Source organism: Lepidothrix coronata, unplaced genomic scaffold (genome assembly GCF_001604755.1).
Source record: "Lepidothrix coronata isolate B3197 unplaced genomic scaffold, Lepidothrix_coronata-1.0 Scaffold31, whole genome shotgun sequence".
In the NCBI taxonomy this organism is placed as follows: Eukaryota; Metazoa; Chordata; class Aves; order Passeriformes; family Pipridae; genus Lepidothrix; species Lepidothrix coronata.
This window is the reverse complement of record NW_016690211.1, coordinates 7,758,070-7,781,500: the sequence shown is the minus strand read 5'-3', so window position 1 is coordinate 7,781,500 and position 23,431 is coordinate 7,758,070. Positions and strand designations below refer to the sequence as shown.

The 23,431-nt window shown below is 38.4% G+C and overlaps 1 protein-coding gene across 1 annotated transcript in view; it reads right to left on the bottom strand.

Annotated features, from left to right (window-relative positions):
- NDUFAF2 (NADH:ubiquinone oxidoreductase complex assembly factor 2) overlaps positions 1–23,431 on the bottom strand; it is a 54,236-nt gene that overhangs the window by 30,456 nt on the left and 349 nt on the right. The gene's annotated exons all lie outside the window — the stretch shown is intronic.

Below are 23,431 nucleotides of genomic sequence, written 5' to 3'. Positions count from 1 at the left end.
TTCTCGGGGATCAGTGCCCATGGTGTTTATATATGTTCACACAAACCTTATGTTTTGAAAACCTGCTGTATCAGAGACTGTGGTAGTTAATTAAATACCATTTTACTGAGAAGCAATTTCCTTCAATGGACAGACAAAATCCCTCTCCTAAATGTCCATTGTGATTCTAGTCCCTAAACTCTCTTAATCTGGCAGCAGGATGCACCACCATCAGTTCCCAGTCCTTGCTCTCATCTATGAAGCCCAACAGATACTATGTCTTTACAAAGAACCTCTGTTCTGTAAATGGATCTACAATAAGCTTACCAGAATTATTCAATATTCTTTTTTTTTCAAAATGAAAATGTAAATGATACTAGTACAAATGACAGTTCCTTGGAGAGCTGATGGATGCTCAGTGCTCTGGCATGCAGAAGCTTTCTCCCAACTGTTCTTTTGATTTCTTTCGGTCTATCTGATTCAAGACACAGTTTCCTACCAATTACTGTCAAAATGTGAATAAATTCAAGAATGAAGTAATGAATATTTTTAAAATGTATGAAAAACAGCTTAAAATGGGAACTTACCACATACAAAGGGAATTTAGTATGCAGATAGAAAGTGCACAATAACCTGTACTCTTATAAATAAAAACATAATGCAGGAAGATGAACAAAAAGGCAGCCACACAGGGAAGAGAAATGAGCAAATGACAGCAACGGCACGAATGGTAAACAAAATGAAAAGAAAGTCACAGCTGTGGGGAACACCTATTAAGCAATATGACCAAACACAGCAGTGTTATGGATTGGTCTGGATGATTAATTACATTTCAATTATAAATCATTTCCAAATGCTCATTTATCACTTTTCCATTTTCCATTTCCATTTTCCAGAATAAAAGGAATTATTACAACTAACTGCACATATATTCTCAAACTACTAATGCTATTTTTGATCTTTAGTACATTTTAATGAATTTTACAAAAGGATTTCAGGTGTGAGATTTGTAAAGGAAATTCAGTCTTATACAAGGTCTGAAGACACTTACAGCTAATACTGTGCATAGCACTTGAAGGATTAAAGAATACTGGTACTGCTATTTTACTGTGTTTCCTTTTTTTTGCAGAGGTTAGGGAAGAATGCTCATGTATTTCAGCCACAGTCAACACAAGACTACAACTTCTGCAGAAAAGTCAGCTAAAGTCTGTGAAATGTATTACCCACTTCATGTATATGCATATCCTAACACCCTTAAAAAATTACTCTTTATCGTAAAATTTATATGCCATTTTATTATATGAATTACAAAATCAGTCTTTGAAGCTGCACTTATACTACAAGACAGTACATTTTAAGAACATAAGAAAAGGCGTCTGTGTGAATACATGTATACAACCCCACCTATTCCTTTCACTTACAGAAGTCTCACAAACACGGACTCAGATGAAAAACTGGGATGCAGATATATCAATAGAACACAACAAATAAACTCCTGCTGTAGTTAAGTTGCTTGTTCACATCTACAAAGCAGTTACACAAAAACTCTTGCAAAGTTCACATCTGAGCAAGATGTGAATGAACAGAGGTCCCAATATTTCAGGCACTGCAAAAAGGTGGAAGTGGTCCCCCTCTAAACATGGCAACATGGCTCTGAAGTTGACGGTGTTGTTGAAAATCAGAGTAGAACAAGACTAAGCTCCTGACCGCTCTGCAAATGTCACAGTCAATCAGGAGACACGCTGAATGCATATATTGTGTTCAGAAAAGCCTCTTGGGTCATCCAGCAGGGGAAATGCTACTCTTCATGGGTTAAAATACACCTTTAGGAAGAACACAAGAAACACTGTTGTGAAAGCTCAAGAAGAAAAGGTACTGGTGGGACAGGGGTGTACATGTGCAAAGGACAGAGCCAAAACTTGATGCAGACTTCCCAGGAAGTCTGTGGGACCCTAGCAGTCTACCTGGCACTTCATTGACATTTTTAGCTAGGCTGATGACAACCAAAATGCCATTTTGAAAGGCAGGCTGATAGGGAATAGGTTAGCATGGATTCAGAGGGACAGCCAGTTAGGCAAGATCAGGGGGATCTAAGCAAAGAGCAAAAGCTCTTCCTTGAAAAAAGAAGAAGCAATTTCAGTAAGACAGGATGTGACTACAGCATGACCCTGAACAGGCAAATAGTTTGTAGAGATGTTTGTGAAGTGCAGCCTGCTACAATAAAGAAAATACTGAAAGCTCAAGGAAATAAAATACCTAACAAAGACTGAAATAAATGTACATAACAGTAGAGTCTGCCAGGGTTGCCAAAAGAGAAAGTATTTTCCATTTCATCGTAGATCTGGGTCAAGCAGGAAGTTTTGTACTTTATAAATAACCTCATGGCTAAGTCTGTGAGATGAGGCAGTCAGGGTCGACACAACCACGTGAAGGGGTAACAGGGACTCCTTTCCCTCAGATCTCAGAAAATAGCACCCTAAAGGGCCATGATAGCACAGACCCCAGCATAACAAATAACGCTACTGCACCCAAGGGCACTGCTGCCCAGCTGACAATATAACCATAGGCCTGGCAGCCAAAGAGCGGGATCTGGCAACCATGTTCTGCATCCTGATATTTTACGCATGTTTTTTTTAAAACAGTTCTGAAGTTTCTGTTTGAATACACAGACCTTTCACTTGGACTGAGCTTTAACCAATCCCAAAGAACTAATGTGAGGTGGAAAAAAAATTGTTACAGAAAAAAAATGAAGAACATGAACATCGCCTGGCATGGGAAAGAAGCATGATACATTGAACTCAAAACTCAAAATGCTACCACAGAAAATTCCTGTGGTTCACAATCCCAACAGTACGTAGCAGATACATATTGCGGCAGCAAGTTTCACTTTTTTCCAACTTGAAAGTTTAATTTTTTACTCAGGTAAACTAACTGAACTTGAATACCTCACCCCATAAGCAAATTCTGCCTTATTTCCACTTTAGAAAGAAAAAAATTACTGAAAAGAGCTTGAAGACAGTTCTGTATCTATAACATGATAGGCCTATACATCTTGAATCCAAAACTGTCATTTTCGTTATAAAAAACAGAGGATATGCCTCCTCCTTTGTGATTTATATTAATTATTATAATAGCATTTCAACCTCATAATCCTTAAAAAGTAGTTGGTAGGTAGTTAATAGGCCAAAAAAAAAAATCTCCTCATGATTCCACTTTCGTTCCCTAATTTGTTTAAAAGGTGTGAGGGCTCAAAGAGAGATACTTAAAATTAGAAATCTCAAAAAGTTCAGAAACAAGTTTCTAAACATTTCTGACTCATTAGTTTGAACTTCACATATGATAAAGGTTTTTTTATGTTTATCAGTCATTATATTTTTCTTTACTTTTGTGTTTATACTTAAAATAAACTTCTAGTGTGCTTTTCCACGTATCTTTATTATACATATGTTACATATGCTATTTAGTAGAACATTGACCATTTGTTAAAAATGTATTGAAGTAAAAAATAGGAAATAAATTGTAACCATAATTAGTACTATGATTTAAAAAAAATTAAAAGAATGCTAAAGTAATGTATATAGAAACTTAAGTTTTATTGTTGTTCAGGTTAGTATGTGCTTCTATAGCTTCTAAAATCTGAAGTTGTAAAATGGCATCTTTCATTACACAAAAATAAGCTAATGTTTAGTTGGGTAGGGTTCTAAGATAAGTATTTCAAAGGTAACATACTTTTTTAAACAATATTAAACAACATGTACTAGTAAGTACAAGAATTTAGTTGATTAGTATCAGCAATGTGAAATCATTTACCATTCAACAGCCGAATTTTTTTTTTCTGATTATCTTCTTGTTTTACATTGTTAGGTTGCTTTCAAAACTCGACTTCAAAAGTTTGTTTCTTTAAGCTGGCCTGTGGACACACCCATTAGTTAAGGTACTTTCCAGTAACACTGATCTGAGGGAAAAAAACCCCGTATTTCAGCTGAATTTGGTGAGCTCCGAGTGATGTTGGTGGTGAAGAAGTATAGAAACTTCACATAGCCAAGGAACCGCAGCAATATCTGATCTGCTTTCAAAGATAATTTGAGCAGAAAAAGACTAAAGTGGAACAGCTGGGACCAAGGACTACCTGTAAGTCAAAGCTTTTTACATCTAAGTCACTAATTAATTTATTTTTTTACTCAACTCTCAGAGTTTCTGTGTTCACTTTTCAAGTTAGAAAGAGCAAAGCATATGCAAAAAGCAACACAGAGCAACAGCTTTCCCTGTTCTACTTTCACAGTTCCAGCTTAACTAAGCAAATTTTAGACTAAACAGCAAATACTGAGGTCTATGTGCTTTCACAGTATGTAAGTACCTCATCATCAACTACTTAAATACTTAATTGTGTGCTCATTGATATAAGAGTATTTTGTTGTCACTAGAAGCTAAAGCACCAAAGCACCAACTGGAACTATTGTAGCAAATAAATACATATAAAAGTTTCTATGGGAAAGCACGTATGCTGGTGCCAGTGAAAGAAAAAAGACTACTCTTAGACTGCAGCCTTGTATAGCCTGCAATAACTGGAATACATGTGTTTGATATACAGTGTTTACAACCACAAAAACACAAGCTGTGATACTTACAAACTCTAAAACCAAATAATTTAATTTCCTTGTACATCGAAGACTAGTAGGTTCCTAAACCATATTTTAATTTTTAAAAGTAAAATTAAAAATACTTTACTACAGTTTACCACACTTTACCAATTTAATCTCTAAAATGCAAGTTCTCAGAAATAATGACATTCATAGAGATTCTCATTATTATGAGAAATTATTCAATTAACCTCATTAGCATTCTAACTCATTCCTTTCTGGTGTGAGCAGCTAAGATATGTGATACAGTAAGAAACCACTCTGATATCAAACCTACCAACTTGTGTCTACCTATACAAAAGACAACTCTGTATTGTCCAGCTATGGAGAAGTCACTTTTCAGTTTCTGCAACACTGAGGTGTCTACTGACCTCAAAACTTATTTTTATTGACCTTGCAAGACATGATGGAACTGCAGCATAGGATGGCACAGATGCAGACCACTGACTATAAGGAAAAGGCTTCTAAGCACAGCTCGGTGGGTGCATCTGCCTTGCTGTGCCTGGGAGTTGCATGAAGAAATCTCTCAACACCAAGATGAATGAAAACAGCTAACCATTAAACTTTTCCATAGTCTTAAGATGCACAGGTATTTTGAAACAAAGTTGTCAAGGGACTTAGAATCTCTCAAAGCTGATAACAATTCTTCTATCAAAAAAGGACATACTTCAGAAGTATTTAACTTTTTCCCCCTCCTGCCCTGATCCTTTCACAAAACCAGAAACAGACAGGAATATACAAAACTTTCTAAATAAAAAAGACAAATTTGTTCAATTCTGTTGTAGCATTTGTCTCAATGTCATTTCTTACTAATTGTTTTGACAACATGGATTTAGTTTTGTGAATGCATGTTTGTTTTTTAAATGATCAATAAAATGAGACTTGTTATTTAGAAAAACAAATTCAGATCTTACACATCCTCTCCTATCTATGTGTGCGTATGAATGAGAGGGAGAAAGTAAAGATGAGATTTTCACCCTTAGGAGACAACCTACTTTAGCGTATTTCAATACCATACATTTTTTTATCCTGGGAATTTATTATAAAATCAGATTACTTCTATGATAAATATTCTACAATTACCAGTAAGAATCTTATTTTTCAGTTTAAGGACACTTTTGATTTGCAGTTGCATTTTACATATGTACAGATGACTAAATGTGTATTTCAATATCAAAATTCAGACATTCCTAGTTCAAATCAATTAAACTGAAAAATCTTTCCATTCTGGCTGCCTATATTTCTCTTTAATCCTGGTCAGTATAAGACCTTACTACATGTAATTTGCTACTATAAGGCTGAGGAAAAAATGCTAGCCTCACAATTTTTGTCATTTTTTCCCCCACTTTCCCTGCAGGCTGCTACTGTTGATGGCCTTTATGGAAATATAAATTCAACCAGCAGCTGCAGATTTCATGAGACATCCATCTTCATGGTGAATTTCTAAATGAGTGTCAAAACAATCTGTAGATTTCTCCCTGATGAAACACTTTGAATTGTAAATTTCTGCAATTTTCTTATGTTAGAATTTGAGCTGCACTAAAATAGAGCCAGCCCAGACACACTCCCTGCCAGCTTGAGACAAGTAATTTTTCTCCTCATTATCTCACTCTACCATTGAAAGGGTTCAAAATAATCCATGCAAAATTATCTGTTTCTTTTTTATTTTACATAAAAAATTAGATATCATTTTCTGTTCTTCTTAGAAGAAAATAGAAAGGCCTTCAAAACGTTCCAAATGCTCTCAAATCAGTCACTTGAACCCCTATTGATTTTACAGTATTTTGCAGTGATAAACCCCCAGAAATTAATTAGTTGCAATACAACTTAAAAGAATTTTCTACAGCGTCAAAACAGTTCACAGAGACAGTGTCTTCTAAATCTCAACTTACATTGTATGTTGATGGAAATAGAAAACAGATACATAAATTACCAAAATCAAAACTTTAGTAGAGTTTTGAACAGTTTGCTGTTTCCTGAGTACAGTAAAACAATAAGTTTCTCATTCAGTTATTGTTTCTTACAGTAGCTTTAAAAGTACACACAGCCTACCAAGCATATTATAGCAGTTCAAATATTTTGCTTTAGAAAAACATTTGTTTCTCTCTTCTCTAGACACTGACACGAAATATGTAAAACAACACCACTTTTCCAATTTGCAAGCAAACTAAATATTTATTATGTAGCAAGGAGGTAAGAAGAACTCACAAAGAGAAATTCACTAATAAAGATGATTTATCTATTCATGTAGTTAAGAACTAACTGACTTCCTATTTGTTTTCTTCTCTCCACGGATGAATGTTGTGGTGGGGTGGGTGGGGAGTTTACTGACCTGTACTTTACCATCACTGAAAAGATTGATACTCTTCTCTTCTGGATGTTTCACTACAAATACCACATTCCAAAACACAAGACTGTCTTTCAGTTTATACAAAATTCAAAGGGGCATCTTCTTTTTGTATACATCAATCCTTCAGTTAATTATCAGAATGAGGGAAGAAACCTCAAAGTGAGCTACAGAATAATTGCCTTGCAGAAGACTTTCAATGTACTGAGCTTTTATCACTTAATATATCACTATATCATTTCTTTGGTCAAGTTGTCTCCTGTTTGCTGGCAACTCCCTCAGTTACCTGCCCTGCCTTCTGTTTTATGGAAACTGGAATGACCTAATAGTTGACCATAATTCCAAACCCTCAAAACTGATCTATACAACTTCCCAGACTGCTTTCTTAAGCTTGAGTATAACTTACTGATTTAAAAGACAGTAACTATGTGGGAGCACCAGTCAATATCAAAAATCAGGTTAGTCTCAAAAAAAGGCCCACGCAGCTGCAGAGTGACTTGCACTACTTAGGTGAAATCTTATGCTCTGGCAAACAAGGAGGTCAAATCACTCAGAGAAAAATTACTGGGCTCCCTTTTAAACTATTCTTATTAAACTGACCCTTATAAACTTGCTATTATTAGAATGTTGTCTGCTGATCATGACAAAAGAGGCCTCAACTTTTCTGAAAATGTTATTTCAAGAGAACTCTGGTTTTGTTTCATGTGAGGCAGATGTTCCGTGACACATACAGTTTCCATGAACAAGTTTTAGCTACAACTTCTGCTAGGGTAGATGTAAGAATGGTAATTACTGAATGTATTATAACAGCTTTCGTTATAACAGATTTTTGAACATTATTTGGTTATTTTTATCTGTGGAGCCTGCCAGAAAGGAAGGGAGGCATAACAAGACAATCTGGTTCTATTTCTCAAAATATCCAGAGTACTAATGATAGAGCTTGCTGCAATATATGCAAAGTACAGGAACCAAGAATCCATCCTAATTGTATTAATTCACTATTATTGGCCTCTTATTCCTATTCAATTTTAGGGTTTAACTTTGTTATTCCCTATTTCAAAACCTCACCACTATTTCTCAAAAACAATTACTTCTATTTTATCCATATCCTCCAAGTTCTAGGTTTATTAGTGCACAGAGTGTTGAAGCACTTCCAAATGGAGCTGATTAAATTTCCATCTAACATTAAAGTGCAGAATTTTCCAACTTATAAAATAAAATAGATTATGTTGTAAATTTTAGATATTATACTTTAGAGATAAAACATTCTTGTACACAACAATTGAATTTCTCATTTTATGTTAACTGGACCAATACTTAAATATAATTCAAATTATACTGAAAGCTACTGCCTTCTAAGAAGCAGGTGCACAATCTGAAAGCCAATGAATTGAGTGCTGCAGAGATTACGCTGACATTTTTATATCACACTATACATTTATGCAATACTTCAAACTAAATGTTAAATAAAAAATAGGCATTAATGAACCGTGGGTTAATTTGAGAAAATAATGCACATTCCCTACTTGGTAGAGGAAAAAAAAAAAAAAAACCACTGCAGCATAAGACTCTCCTAAATCTTAAAAGCCTATTAATTTCTCTTCCCCTCTCTGAATTGCTTTGCTGATTCCAAGAGTAGTTAGAAATGGACAGAATCCTAAATACCAATCATCGTTCAACACTAAAGCTCCCACTGAAAAGCACTTTCCTAAACTTTTCAGTCCCTCTGATTCCATTTCTTTCTAACTATATTCGTTATGAGAAAAGTTTCTGATTTGATCCAAGACTTTGCCCCTCTCACCTTATTGCCATCGTATACTTATTTGGCCTTTCATAACATTTCCTCTATATAGTCTGTCAACAATACTGCTTTCAAAAAAACTCTACCATACCATTTCTTTCTATAGTTATATTTTCTCTCCACATTACTTTATTGGCTTCCACCTTTTTCTGTTGTGTCATCAAAATGAGCTAGAACGCTCCAGCGCGCTACAGCATTTGCAGCAATTGTTCTAACAGCTGCTCTCAGAAACATGTAACTAATAATTATCTTGCTGTACTTACAAGGCAAGTGCCTCATGGCACTGGCTGTCCTTCATTCCCTATTGTCTTTCTGTGTTTCACCTCTGGAGACACTGCAATCTTTGCAACACAAACATCCTTCAGACAAATATTTGTTGTACAGATACCATAACATAATGCCAATCACTTTTACTATTTCTTTCTGATACAAGTTACTGCTAAGGACTGTCCACAGTTCTGCTGAGCTTACTATCAGGGTTCACCCATTTCATACATAAAAACACATTCTTCTCTTCTAAGAATTTAAAGATTTGCCTCCTTCTGTCTTAAGATGTCTCCCTCTGACACCTCCAAATATGTGTATGATCTTGATACTAAAATCAGCATGTCTAAACCAGGTCTTGTTATCCTCCCTTTCCACATAATCATGATGAAGAATGCCATCAATATCATCCTTTCTTTCTGATATTGTTTTAGAACTGAAGCTCTCTTGCCTCTATAATCAGGATTTCTCTCCAATGTATATGTTCTCTTTGCATAAGATTTTTTCAATAAGACTTTCCTGATTTCCCACACTGCTAAATCTGCCATGCAGGCACAACTACAACAACGTAATTTTCTCCTGACTTGGCATATGCATCCTACCCTACTCATGAATTTATAACACTGCTGCAACAATTGTTTTTCTAGTCAGGAACTGTGAGCAGTTCAATTGTGTCTTTAGACACTTTACAGGTTTTCTATTTTTCACTTCAACTACAAGCTACTTTGTTTTCAAGCTCCTCTGCAAGCTTCTTTCTATAACTTGAGACAGGTAGACTTCTATGACATATGGGTGTGTACCAATCAAGCTAAATTTATTTTTTGTCCCTTGGCTAAATGGGAGAACTCTTCGTCTGGTATTGACAAAGAGCTCCTTGGAAGCATTACCTTACCATCATACCGCATCTGCACAGACCGCATAGACTGATTAGTAGAGAATCCACTGGCAGAAATTTTCTATAAAGTCTATTAAAATACTCAATTTGGTAATCTCTTCTGGTGACAAGGTTAAGTGGCTTCTTTCAGGACTGAAAAAAGTATTTAATATACCTGCCAAAAACCTGTGATCATAGTAACAAATCACAGTAAACTTATTATTTCAGCATATAAAAAAATCCATGTTTTGTTCTAACACAAAGCAAAAATGAGAATCTCATCCGTAATCCTACAGAAACACTAAAGATTAAGCTACACAAGAAGGGATGTGCTCCTAGGTTCCCACACTCAGAGTCACCAATCTCCCACCTCACTTATAGCTCAAAGGTTCCACCTTCTTCCTTTGTCCCAGCTTCATACCTCATGGGACCACATGCTCAATTTTTTCAATTGAGTTGAACTGGCACAGCAACAGGTCTCATGAATGCTACTGCCAGCTTGAAGGACAGAAAGTAAAGGAAGAACAAGATCTCTCCCTTTCATCAATGACAAACTTCTGTTAATCAAGAGAGTCAACCTCATTTCACCTTCAAGTTCATAAGAGATTCTGGCTCCATTTTTTTGGACATTATCCCATGCTATTACATATCTGGGTCAGACCCAAATCTAGGAGCTGCCCATCTTCCAGCTCTGGCACAGAAGCTGCTTACACAGCATCTCATTTCAATTTGAGAATATTGTCAGCTCTGCAGACACCAAGGTCAAGTGAAGAAGGAGGGCAAGAAGGTGCTCCAGGTGTCAGAATGGAGATTCCCCTGCTGCCCATGATGCTTTCTCTCTGGATATCAGTGACTGGATGTGACCCTATTTCAAGGACTTCAGTTCTCTTAACGTCTATTGTGGCTAGTATGTTCAGCTCCTCAGATTCTGCAGTGGATATCTTTTCAATCCGCCTTTCTGATTGTAGTTCTCTGGACCAACTTTTCTTCATCCCTGAGTTTGATATCCCTCTTACACACACAAAATGTCAATCACTAGCTTCTTAACTTCCAATCAAGCTTCTTAACTTCCAAAGCTTGTGACATTTTCAATTCCTACAGCACTGACCACTGCCTGCACAAGTGTGCCAGAATCCGCCCCTTCTTTGACCTCTTCTCATCAGAAGCAAATTTCATACTGACTGCAGTTCCCCTCGATGGTGCTTCCAGATCATCTAGATGAATGAGGATAGTCAAATCAGTCCTTCACTTCAAGGAGGATGAAATGATAACATGTTGCATTTCATATGCACATGGCCGTAAAGAAGGGACATTTACTGCCGTGGTCCGAAGAGGGGATGGGACACGAGGAAGGGCGCAAGTAGAATGCTTTGTTCACATGCACACGCGATCTTTTATCAGCTCAGGAGGGGAAAGGGCCAGGACGTAGGGCGGAGCATGAGACAGACAAGCGGGGGGACAAACCAGGATAAGGACATGGGCAAAAGAGGGAGGAATGTGGGAGGAACCAGGGAGAGAAGGGGCGAATGGAGGCTGTCCCCTCTCTGCAGCTTCTCCAGCCAATCCGCAGGAAAGCAGGGGAGCGGACAAGCCTGAACATGGCCGGGAAGTACAAATTCTGGGGAAGCACACAGTGTGTATATACATAATAACTGTAAAGTCTGTATCATAAAGTCCTTTCAATCACTGTACATCTTTTTCCACTTTTGAGATTTTCCCCATTCTAATTCCTGGTCCTTCACAATTTACAAATTAAGATCTCGTTCATCTCCCTATTTCACAGTTTCCTTTCCCTCAACCTCTCACACTCATTTCTTGGTGTACTTCCTTTCTATGCTATCCCTGTATCCAGAAGCTGAGCATGAAACTGATTCTTCCCTCTCCTCCAAGCAAAACAGTTCTTATCTTTGCAAATCTGACCTTAAGACTATCAAGCTTCTGATGACAGCAACTTTATTTGGTATTCTAAAGATCTATAAAGAACATAAGAAACTTATCATACAAAGTAGAAGTCAGACCTAATTCTTTACCACCTTCTCTATTCTTTAGGAGTAATTAAAAAGGTTACAGTGGCCCACAGGGTAGCATGCCAACCTTCCTGTTTAAATCTCTTTTACTATGGTTTCTCAACTGCACTCTTTTGTTCAGCTCTTTGTTATTCCATTCTATCTTCCCTTTTAAAATGAGAGTGTAGCCCCACTACTTTTATTTAAATGCTTTAATTTTCTTTGTAGTCTTATTTTATAATAACAGTTTCTAAAAAAAGATATACCAAATTAGGTACAAGCAGAAGTGGACACATAAATTTTTTACATGAGAATCACAATCCACAAAGTATGTAGACAGTATTTATAATCTTGTTAACCAAAATTCATTTAAGTAATGCACTGAAATTAATTATACAGACATATTAGAAAAAAACGTTTCCTGTACTGGCTACTGACACACTCACACTCTCTTCCAGGTTAAATCTGTTCTTTAGTTTCTTAATACAATTTCAAACCCTAAAACCTTACACAGAGTGGGTGATTTGTTCTTCCTATGCATATTAATGATGGATTTTTTCCCTCCTTTGGAACCAGAAACGTAAGTTGAATTCTCCTCAAAATAATGACACTAAAAGGCATAGAATTTAGTCATAAAGCAGGCATAATGCCAACAATCCTGATAGATATAATGATCATGTTTGCAACACACTCAGCTCTCTTACTCTCAGCTCTACAGGTGGCAGCTGTTCAAATCAGCATGATTAACAAACTCTGCTAAGATTATTCCACCTATTAAAAATAACTCTCTTTCTAGCACTGCACTGCTTCTTTCTCTATACACTACAGAAAAAAGTTATTAACACAAGGAAATTTCTAAAGAAGTATTCTTTTTACTATCTGATTTTTGGCCATCAGAGACCTAAAAAAAAAGAAACCCACACCAAACCATCCTGTCTCCACATGCCTCTGCTGAAAGAATCAACACAGGTTTTTAAGCCAAAACCAAAAAAATTAAAAGTTACAAATGTACAGCATATAAACCTTAATACCAGCAGGCAGAATTTAACAAGATCAACATCTCAGTTCAGTACTAATATACACACTGAAGAGCAAACCTGGCTGTAGCAACAGATAATATGCAAGTTACTGCCTGTCTGTATGACTACTTATTGCTATTCCTGGTTTTGCAAGTCAGAGAAATTAACATACCATGCCTCTTGTCAGTTCACTTCTGGCAACTAAAGGAAAAACACATGGAAGAGATTATTATGAGTGCCATCACATGGCATGTACAGGACAACCAGGGGATCAGGCCCAGCCAGCAGGGTTTAGGAAAGGCAGGTCTTGCTTGATCAACCTGATCTCCTTCTATGACCTACCTAGTGGATGAGGGAAAGGCTGTGGATGTTATCTACCCAGACTTCAGTAAAGCCTTTGATACTGTCTCCCACGGCATTCTCCTGGAAAAGCTATTAGCCCATGGCTTGGACAGGTGCACCCTTCACTGGGTTAAAAACTGTCATGATGGCCAGGCCCAGAGAGTGGTAGTGAATGGAGTTACACCCAGTTGGCATCTGGTCACAAGTGCTGTTCCCCAGGGCTCAGTACTGGGCGCAGTCCTGTTCAATATCGTTATCGATGACGTGGATGAGGGGACCCTCACTGAGTTCACGGATGACACTAAGTTGGGTGGGAGTGTTGATCTGCTGGAGGGTAAGAGGGCTCTGCAGAGGGATCTGGACAGCCTGGATACATGGGCTGAATCCAATGGTATGAGGTTCAACGAGGCCAAGTGCCAGGTCCTGTCCTTGGGCCACAACAACCTGCCACAGGCTGGGGCAGAGTGGCTGGAAAGTTGCCTGGCGGAAAAAGACCTGAGGGTGCTGGCTGACAACAGCTGAACATAAGCTAGCACGTGCCCAGGTGGCCAAGAAGGCCAATGCCATCCTGGCCTGTATCAGCAATAGTGTGGCCAGCAGGACCAGGGAAGTCATTGTGCCCCTGTACTGGGCACTGGTGAGGTTGCACCTTAAGTCCTGTGTTCAGCTCTGGGCCTCTCACTACAAGAAAGACATTGAGGTGCTCGAGTATGTCCAGAGAAGGGCAAAGAAGCTGGGTAAGAGTCATAGTCTTATGAGGAGGAGTTGAGTGAGCTGGGGTTGTTCAGCCTGGAGAAAAGGAGGCTGAGGAGTGACCTTATCACTCTCCACAACTATGTTAAGGGAGGTTGTGGCCAGGTGGGGATCAGTCTCTTCTCCTAGGCAGCTAGAGACAGGATGAGAGGACATAGTCTTAAGCTGCACCAGGGGACATTCAGGTTGGACATCAGGAAGAGTTTCTTCACAGAGTTGTTAAGCATTGGAATGGGCTGCCCAGGAAGGTTATGGAGTCATCATCCCTAGAACTGTTCAAGAAACAACTGGACATGGCCCTTAGTACTATGGTTTAGCTGACACAGTCAAATTTAAAATCAAATTTAAAGTCAAATCAAAGGTTGGACTCGAGGAACTCAGAGGTGTTTTTCAACCTTAGGGATTCCATGATTCTATATCACTGCAACTAAACACTGATTTTTCATGTGTTAATGCTTTTGTAATCTGCAGTGAGCTCTTCAAAGTGCAGTTGCTTTTGCTGCATAACGTATCACCCAGATTGAAAAGCTATTTTGTCATTCCACAATTTATTTCTGTATAAACACACATACACACAACTACTTTAGAGGTAGGTTGTTTATTCCGTAATCGCTCCAGAAAGTAATACTCAGCTGTCAAGGCTTGTTGTTCCTGAAACAACATTGCCACCACCTGGATAAGCTTCCAACTGTCAGGTATTGCTGGACTGTGAGTGTGTGTATCTGGAAAAAACCTTCCTATGTGAAAAAAACACAAACCACCAAACACGTTCTCCATAGGCTTATTTTCACATCCAAGATAATTAAGTCTTCTAAAATTTCGTTTTCTATTTGTTGATCAAAATTCAAATTCTATGTTTCATTAGTATCTTAACATTAGGCATGTAAAACTAAAACAAATGTATCATCTTTCCAGCAACATCTGAAAAACTAGTTTGCAAAACTACCTTTTATGTTCAGTAATATTCTGTACAATTACCTGCAACACCAAATAATCAGCTTACAAATGCTTCATACTATCATAATAAATTTCTGCCTCTTCCTCAGATGTCACTCCTGTTATCCAGAAAGCTAGCATTCAGAGTCAAAAGAAAACCCTAGCTCTAACCTCAGAAGATATGCTTTGGAGAGATGTCGCTCCTTCCACTCTTTTAAGCATCATAAATTACAGGGATAAATTACATCATCACCTTACAGGAATGTTTCAGTCTAATCTTCAACGCAAAACTATATTTTATAGCATACTTTTAAGAAAAGTAGAAATTGTCTACACTTCTGATACACAGGAAGGCAACAGGCCACTTCCTAAAACAGAAAATAAGGAATTACTAAAACTAGCACAGAGGATTCCTTTAATCTTAACAGAACCATAAATCTTTCTAACTTTCATAAAATGGTGTATATACTTCTATCGAAGTCTGCGTTCAATCAGATTTAGGACATCTTACATGTATTATGCAACTGAATGCTTAGTACTTTTCCTTATACAGATTCTTCTTTATTTGCACATTTCTGGTTTGTTGAAAACTTTGTTCACAAGATACAGGCCTTTTATGAAAATGTGAGTGGGCATTTCACATGAAGAAAATGTTTCCCACAGTAGTCAGTGCTTGCATTCAATTATTAGCAACAAAATTTACACCAAATATGTAGCTCAGGCCACATATGGCCCCCTAATGCAGAGCTTATGCAACATGCAAAAACCTATGGAATACAGAATGCTTTGGGCTTTATCCAGCTGTTCCTGGTAAGCTGCAGGTCCAAAACAAGTCAAACCTGAGTCTGCTGTTCCCCCAAAGGTAACCTCAAAACTTGAACCATGTTTTTAACACTGACACATAATCTTTGAAATCAACTACCCTCTTGATGATGACCTACTGTTCTTATAAAAATTTGCATATGCTGGTATTTCACAGTACTCATTTTAACTCTTAATCATTATAATAGATGAGAGAACAAATGAAGAAATTGAAAAAGTTTAAATAAAAGCTGCTCATTAATCAGCCTTTCAAAAAAAATTATATACCACATCTTCAGTATTTAGTGCCTCATCTTCCTTCATTTTTTAAATAAACCAGTTACTAAGAGTTTTTATAAATTATTTTCAATGAAAAATGGAACCAGCTATTTCCAGTAAGATATATTTGGTTGTAATAAACTGTATGAGGAATTTGTTTTGCAATTTAAAAAATTAATCATGTACCAAAGCCATGGCAATGTCATGACAGTATGTTACATAATAAGAAAAAATAAATGAATTATGTTGATAAATCTAGTCTATTTAGTGAAATACTTGTCCAAAATACTGAAATGAGTCATCAATCAGTACTATCCAACTGTCTATTCCCATCTTTTATCACACCCAGTTTAAGACTGGAAACTGAAGAGTCATTTCTGAGTTAATGAGCTATGCTGGATGTTCCTCTAATGACAAGCATAGTGTAGTTGTACTATTTAATCACTGTCATCACTTTAAGGTAATCTTGTAAAAAAACACCACTTACAGAATGTCATTAAGCACAGAATCATCTTTACTTCCAGATAAGCCTATCTCACTATAGTTAGTGCTGAATGTCTGACCTGACTTAGAAGATGATAGTTGGTTTTCCCACTTGAAAATAAAAGTCTCTGATAAACATTAAACATGATTTCAGAAAATTAACTAATCCAATTTTGAGTTCTCCTGTATTCCTGTGGCCAGAACAGTTAATTTTTAAGGATCTTTTCTCTACATATTGACACTAAAATTTTTCTTAACTCCTTTTATATTTCTAGCCATTACTTTTTCTACTGAATTTACTGACTTCCTATTCTCACAGTCTAGGGATTTTAAACATTCACTTTCTTTCAAGAGAAATAAGATAACCAGACTGAAACAGCAAAGTCTTACATCTTGTTAGAAATCCAGGAGAATTTTTTCTTCCCCCTGCCCCCCACTGTAGGAAAGATGGAGTTTGAGTGGAAAGGGGGAAAGGAGTCAATTAGCCTTACAAAAGAACTATCTGGCCAGACTGCACATTCCTAATGGATGGCCCATCAGAGGCTGGGGGGAGAGGGGAGGAGTTTTGGGAGGGGGCGGCTGGGCTTTTCTCGGAAGGGGAGAGGTCAGACTGCCGAGTTCTCTCTCTCAGATGGAGACAGGGGTCTGCATGCAGGCATTTGGAGAGAAGGCCTGGAAGTCTGTCTTTCTGGTTTCTGGTCCTGGTCAGCCCTGACTGCTGGCCTCAACTTGCCTGCGAGCTGTCTTTTGTCTCCAGCCCAGACCTCCTGCGTTTTCATCGGAGAGTCTCTGTGCTCGCTGGGAGAAAAGGAGGAGCTTTGAAACACCATCATCTGAGAACAACAGTGAGTCCTGTGGGGGTGGCTGCTTTTCCTTCTGCCCTTCTTCCACTAGGGAAAAGGTCTCTGTTTTCTTTTCGGCTTCTCCCACAATCCGAGACCACCCCCCAGACCCCTCCCCGCGCGGTGACCTCCAGTGACCCAACAGCGCCCCCTGCAGGTCACCACAGGGTACTGCAGGCCCTGCACCTCCAGTGACCCAACAGCGCCCCCGCCAACCGTGACCAGAACTGCGCTAAAGGACAGAGAAGTATTCAGACTTTTTCTTTTGTTTGAAGGGGACTTTTTGGGTACAGGACTATTGCCTAGTTTTTTGGGTTTTTTTTGGGTTTCTGTTACTGTTCTTGCCAACATACATATATCTTTTAATAAAGGGTTGTTATTTCTTCTGGTTTTTTCCACACTTCCTCGATTAAAGCCCCTTAATTTTGAATTCACAATTGCTGAGAGAGAGGAGTTTGGTTTGTCTCATAACTCATCCTCTTTAGCAAACTTTCCAGTCTCTTCAAACTGAGACACATCTGTCTTCCCTTCCTCTCCAAAATGCCAATCTTTTCTATATTCACTCAGGAAAATACGATACTCTTGCAAACTCATATCTTTTTGCCATTACTCATTAGAACTTTTGTAATTAAGGCAAAATATATGTTAAAACCAGCATTTGCACATCACTGACAATGGATACCACTTCTTTACAACAACTTATTTAAATTGCTAGCTCTTCTCCTAATAACCTAGTTACTCAGAGACAGTCAAAACCAGGAACACAAGTCAACTTTCCTTTGACAGCAAACATGTAAAGGTGGTCTCAGGGTACAGTTGCTACATCTTGAGTTTGACCTGGACATTCAAGAGCTTAGGATATTGGTGACTACATCTACTGTAGCGACTTGAATCAAAGCAGGTGAGGATTTGTAGTGAATCCTGTGATGCCTCTATTTACCACATGATTACTTAGATCTCAAAGTAGTTTCTATATGCACAACTTTCCTTTTTTAAGAAAAAATCCTCACTTATAAAACATTTCAAAAAATAACAGGCTATTAGGTGCAAAGGCAATCTGAAAGCCACATCTGAAGCACATACCTAACACTTTTTTACTTTTTTTGAGATCTCCAACTCTGTATTGCAGTCACTTAGCCCAGCAAAACACACTAAATTTAACCTGAAGAAAACTCTCAGAATCACAAGTGATGGAGGTGTGAGGAAACTCAGCATCAACTACTTGTATCTACTACTCCCTACTAATGCAGAAAAGGCCTCAGGTTCCAAGAATGTCCTGTACTCTGGACTGAGTGTAGGAGAGCACAATTCACAACTGACAAAAACAAAACATTCTTTGCATCACACACTTCATGTATTTCTATTCCAAACCCCTGCTGAAGACTAGGGTAGGCCAAAAGAAAGGTGTGAGACAGCTTTTGCTTGAAGGAAAAGGCAGTGTAGGTACTACCTATACCATCCACTCTCACCTCCTGCTGAAGGTGGGAGATCCCTGCTGGTCTGAAACAAAGCCCAGCCTGTCCTGATAGACCCACTACGTCTAAGTCAAGAGACAGAAGGCAGGACCTGTCTCTTCTGCACGCTCTTTCTGCAATATTTGATCAAGTACAGTACAAAGGGATCAAGCACATTAGGCCCATCACTGTGCTAGAGCTACTCAGTCCTCCCCAGATCCACAGGACAGACAGCAAACACAGTGCAGACACACTGCAGTGACCTTGCAGTGGAACCTGTACTCAACAGCTGACTGTCTCTACAGGGTTTCCTCTACAACTCATTTTCTTTCCAGTGCTGTTCCCATCCTGAACTGGTCTCTATATATCAGGGCACTGGGTAAGATATGAACGATATATGCTGCAGATCTTCCTAATGTACAACAAATAACACTCTCCAACACTTAAAAAGAGAGCATTGCTCTCTCAGCACTTTTAAATTCTTAGTTTCTTTAAAAATTGAGCTTCAGAAATTTTCTGCATTTTATTTTCTATAGATGTTCCTCAATTTCTATTACCTTCCCCCATCCATATCCTTAAATTTCTTCACAAGTTATAAAAGCCCACAAATGCCAGTGTGACCCTGCTGTACAGAACTGTGACCAACGCAGGATGCTGCTCAAAAATGTTGGGAGAGCCAGTTAGTTACCAAAACCCAAGGCAGTAGGTGCTACCATCTGTAATCACTTCCCTAGTGTCAGAATGAACTGCTTTCTCCTCAGTCACAAGATCATACAAACCTGAGGGAAGACTGGCATACTTCCCTGCTCTGGAATAGGTGAAACCTAGAACCTTTTCTATACTGACACTGCAGGCACTACCATCCACAGAAGTAAAAGCAAAAATTACAGTGGAGATTGCAGTGGGTGGGGAAATTTAATGGACACAGAATCACCTACATCCCACATAACAAGGGACTGTAGCAAGAGGCTAGCTAGGTTCAGAGAAAACTGTATCTTAAAATAATAATAATACGCACTCACAAGACAATCCGTTTTGGAAAGTGGGTGAAGGTCTGTCAGTTGGAAATGGAAGAAGAAAATGGGTATCCAAATTAGGACATCACAAAAATGAAATTTATAACAGTATTAATATGATACATGCTGTACTATATGCTGTCAGTTGTGCAGATCCACATTCTGTGTATGTCTCGATTCCACAATCAGTATAAATATGTCTTGATTCCAGTGGGTCCCCTAGTTGAATTGTATGACAATTTGACAGTGACTTGCCATGACATGCTCCCAGCTACTCACAGTTTCCTCCTGCACAGTTTGACGTGCAAATGTAATAAAAATACTTTATTGTTCTTCATCCAAATGCCTCAAAGATTTATAGTAGTTTTGAACTTTGACAGGTGGATCCCCTGCATCTGGCAGGGTAACATTTCAGACTATTCCAAGAACAGTTGTCAACCTGCTTTGCACCAACATAGCTAATTCATAATCCATGTTCTTAAATTTTGCACACCAAAAGGTCTAAACACTGCAGTATTATCCACTCAGAAAAAAAATTTGATAAGAACCTATCTTAAATGAATTAATTTCACATCAGTTTTCACTGATCTTAAGATATTCACAGGATATTTCCTATCTGTTTTCTGAATTTATTGAAACCCATTCCCCTGATGCTGTTCTCATTCTAGTTATTTTCATCCCTCTTTAATGACTGTTACAACTCACATCCCATGGTCAAGAATATCTAACAGTGAGTTCCATTAATTATTATAACACAGAACAAAATCAACAGAATCAAAAGCAAAGTTTGAACACTTTCAGAAAAAAAAACCAATACCACCATCAATTTTTTCTTAGCGAGTGGAAGTTTTGCTTACTCTTTTCGGAGTTCTTTCATTCTGCTGATGCTGAGGGGTTAAGGTTTTTTTAGATCCTCTAAAGCCAGAGCTAGAGTACAGTGACAAACATACAGAAAATAAGCAGAATTTTCACAAGTAGTATTTTCACACATAATCACCGTAGTATTTCCCATATGCATTCTCCTGTTCTCTAGTTACACCAAAAAAAACCCCAAAAAACCAATAAGGGAGAATTAACCAACTGTCAATGAACACATTTATGGAAGATGTGCTGAAATTTTTGAGTATCTGGAATTTCAATTTGTAAAGCTAAATTACAGAAACTTTTCCCTTAGTTTGATTCCAAAGTTGGGAGAGGAGCATGGGAAGAGTGAATCAAACATTAGCTCTTTGCCAGATTTCTTATTCTGCTTTTTAATATTGTTTTTAATATACAGTTTTCCCCAGATAATATGCACTTGACTGGGTCAGATTGAAGGAATTAAAAATCTTAATAGCAAATTATTAGAGAAATAAAGGTAAGTATGGTTAGGCATTATTAGAGACTCTGTAAAAGTTCTAGCTCTTCACTATGTTTCAAGACATCTTGCATACCTTTTGCTATCTAAGAGCTCATCCTCTTCATTCCCACTTCTGTGCCAGTTCTAGCTTGCAATTTATTCTTCATCAAGTCATTTTATGCTATGGTTTTAATTTAGTCTTCTACAGGAAGTAGAAAACTATTTGCTATGTCAAATAAATGACCATGAAAAGTTAGCGGCAGTGAGAAACAAAATAGAGGAAAGAGAAGAGCTGTCCTTTTTGGTGACAGTAAAACATTGTGCCAGTGTGAGCTGGTGGTGCAGAACTTTCTATGTATCAAGTGAAAGAAAGTTGAACAAACAGAAGAATGAGAGAGAAACATCTAATAACAGAAGCGTACTGAAAATTCAGCAGATCTGCATTATGTCATCTGTATCACTAAAACAGATTTAATGTGCAAGAACCTTAAGATTCATATAAGTGCTACTCTCACTGACTTCAGTCAGAGGTGCAACTGCAGAGCATTTCAGAGCCATCCCCTCCTGCTCAAAGGAAAATCAAAGCAACTTCAGCTCTGGAGTGTAACACTCAGCTTAGATGAGGTCTTAGATACAATTATTTCAATTCATTACTAACCTTAAAAGCCTCTTATACTGTGCTCCTGCAGAGTTCAGTAGCTATGTCCCACCTGCCCTGTCCTCCTATGGCACCACAACTACCATTCCAAACACAGAGATAAACCCTAAAGTTGCAGCATTGGGGTTTCACTGTGAAAGGCATGCCATCATAAATTCAAATATTGAGAAAAAGACTAACAGTAGTTCTGATAAAAGAAGTCATTTTTACTGTTAATAAGGACTGGCACTGCATTAATCACGCAGAAGAAACGTGACTGTAGTTTTTACTGCTTCCTGTATGCTAAAAGACAAAGAATTTTGTACACTCCTCAAAGTCACCATGAACTCCAGCAGTGACAAGATCAAAATCTGAAAGCAAGATGAAGAAAACCTGGAAGCACTACAGTACCACATTAAACCTGAGGAAAAACACACTGCTGACAAAACAGTGTTCACAATATCTTCCCAGACACTTGTTTGAGTAGACTTAAAGTCACTGCCAGTTGTTCATGAAGTTGCACAGCAAAATAGGTCAGGGGAACTGCTCTGAAGGAAAATAACTCCAGCAGACATTAAGTTTCTGAAGGGAAGGTGTGCACCTGTTCCCTTTCTCCCTTTATGGAAGGGTACCAACTTAAGTGACTGCACTATCTCAGACTTTCTGCTTCTCCTTGTACTCTGAAAAATACCATGTAAAAAGCCTCCACAGTCTCAGAACACTCTAGCTGATGGAAAAGATATGGAGTACTGCAAGTAGATAAACAAGCCTATGCAGGGAGAGAAAAGAAGATTGTAAAACATTATAGCACGTGCATCTGGACAACTTCAGGAAACCTGCCTTCCATAAATTGCACTTGTACATAGTGCAGAACACACAGGGCGTCCGTAGAGACCGATGTGATGTGTAAGTGCATCTGGACTCCTGGAACACAGGCAGAAACCTAGAAAAGTATTTTTCTGCACAAGTGGGATGAACGTACATTTAAAAAATTATTTCACAGAATCGCAGAATCAATTAGGTTAGAAAAGACCTCTGAGATCATGGAGTCCAACTTACAAGTGAACACACCACCACCACTAAGTCCCATATCCAGTCTTTCCTTAAACACCTTCAGGGATGGTGACTCCACCACCTCCCTGGGCAGCCCATTCCTATCTCTAATCACCCTTTAAGTGAAGAAATTCTTCTCAATGTCCAACCTGAACCTCCCCTGGAGCAGCTTAAGGCTATTTCCTCTCGTCCTGCCGCTGGTTGCCTGCGAGAAGAGACCGATGCCCATCTGGCTACAGCCTCTTTTCAAGTAGTTGTAAAGATCGGTAAGTCTCCCCGATCCTCCTCTTCTCCAGGCTAAACAACCCCCAGCTCCCTCAGCCGGTCCTCATAGGACTTGTGCTCCAGTCTCTTCACCAGCCTCACTGCCCTTCTTTGGACCCTATCCTTCAAAGCACATGCAAAAGCGCTCCTAATTACCACAAACCATTGCTGCCTACCTCCCCCCTACAGAGCGGTGGCTGTGCTCTAAAACCCTCAGACGATCGGCTCTAGGGGTTTTTCTGGCATTAGGGCACCAGCCTGTGAAACCGCTCGTGTTTCCCGAAGCACGGGACGGGCCCGTC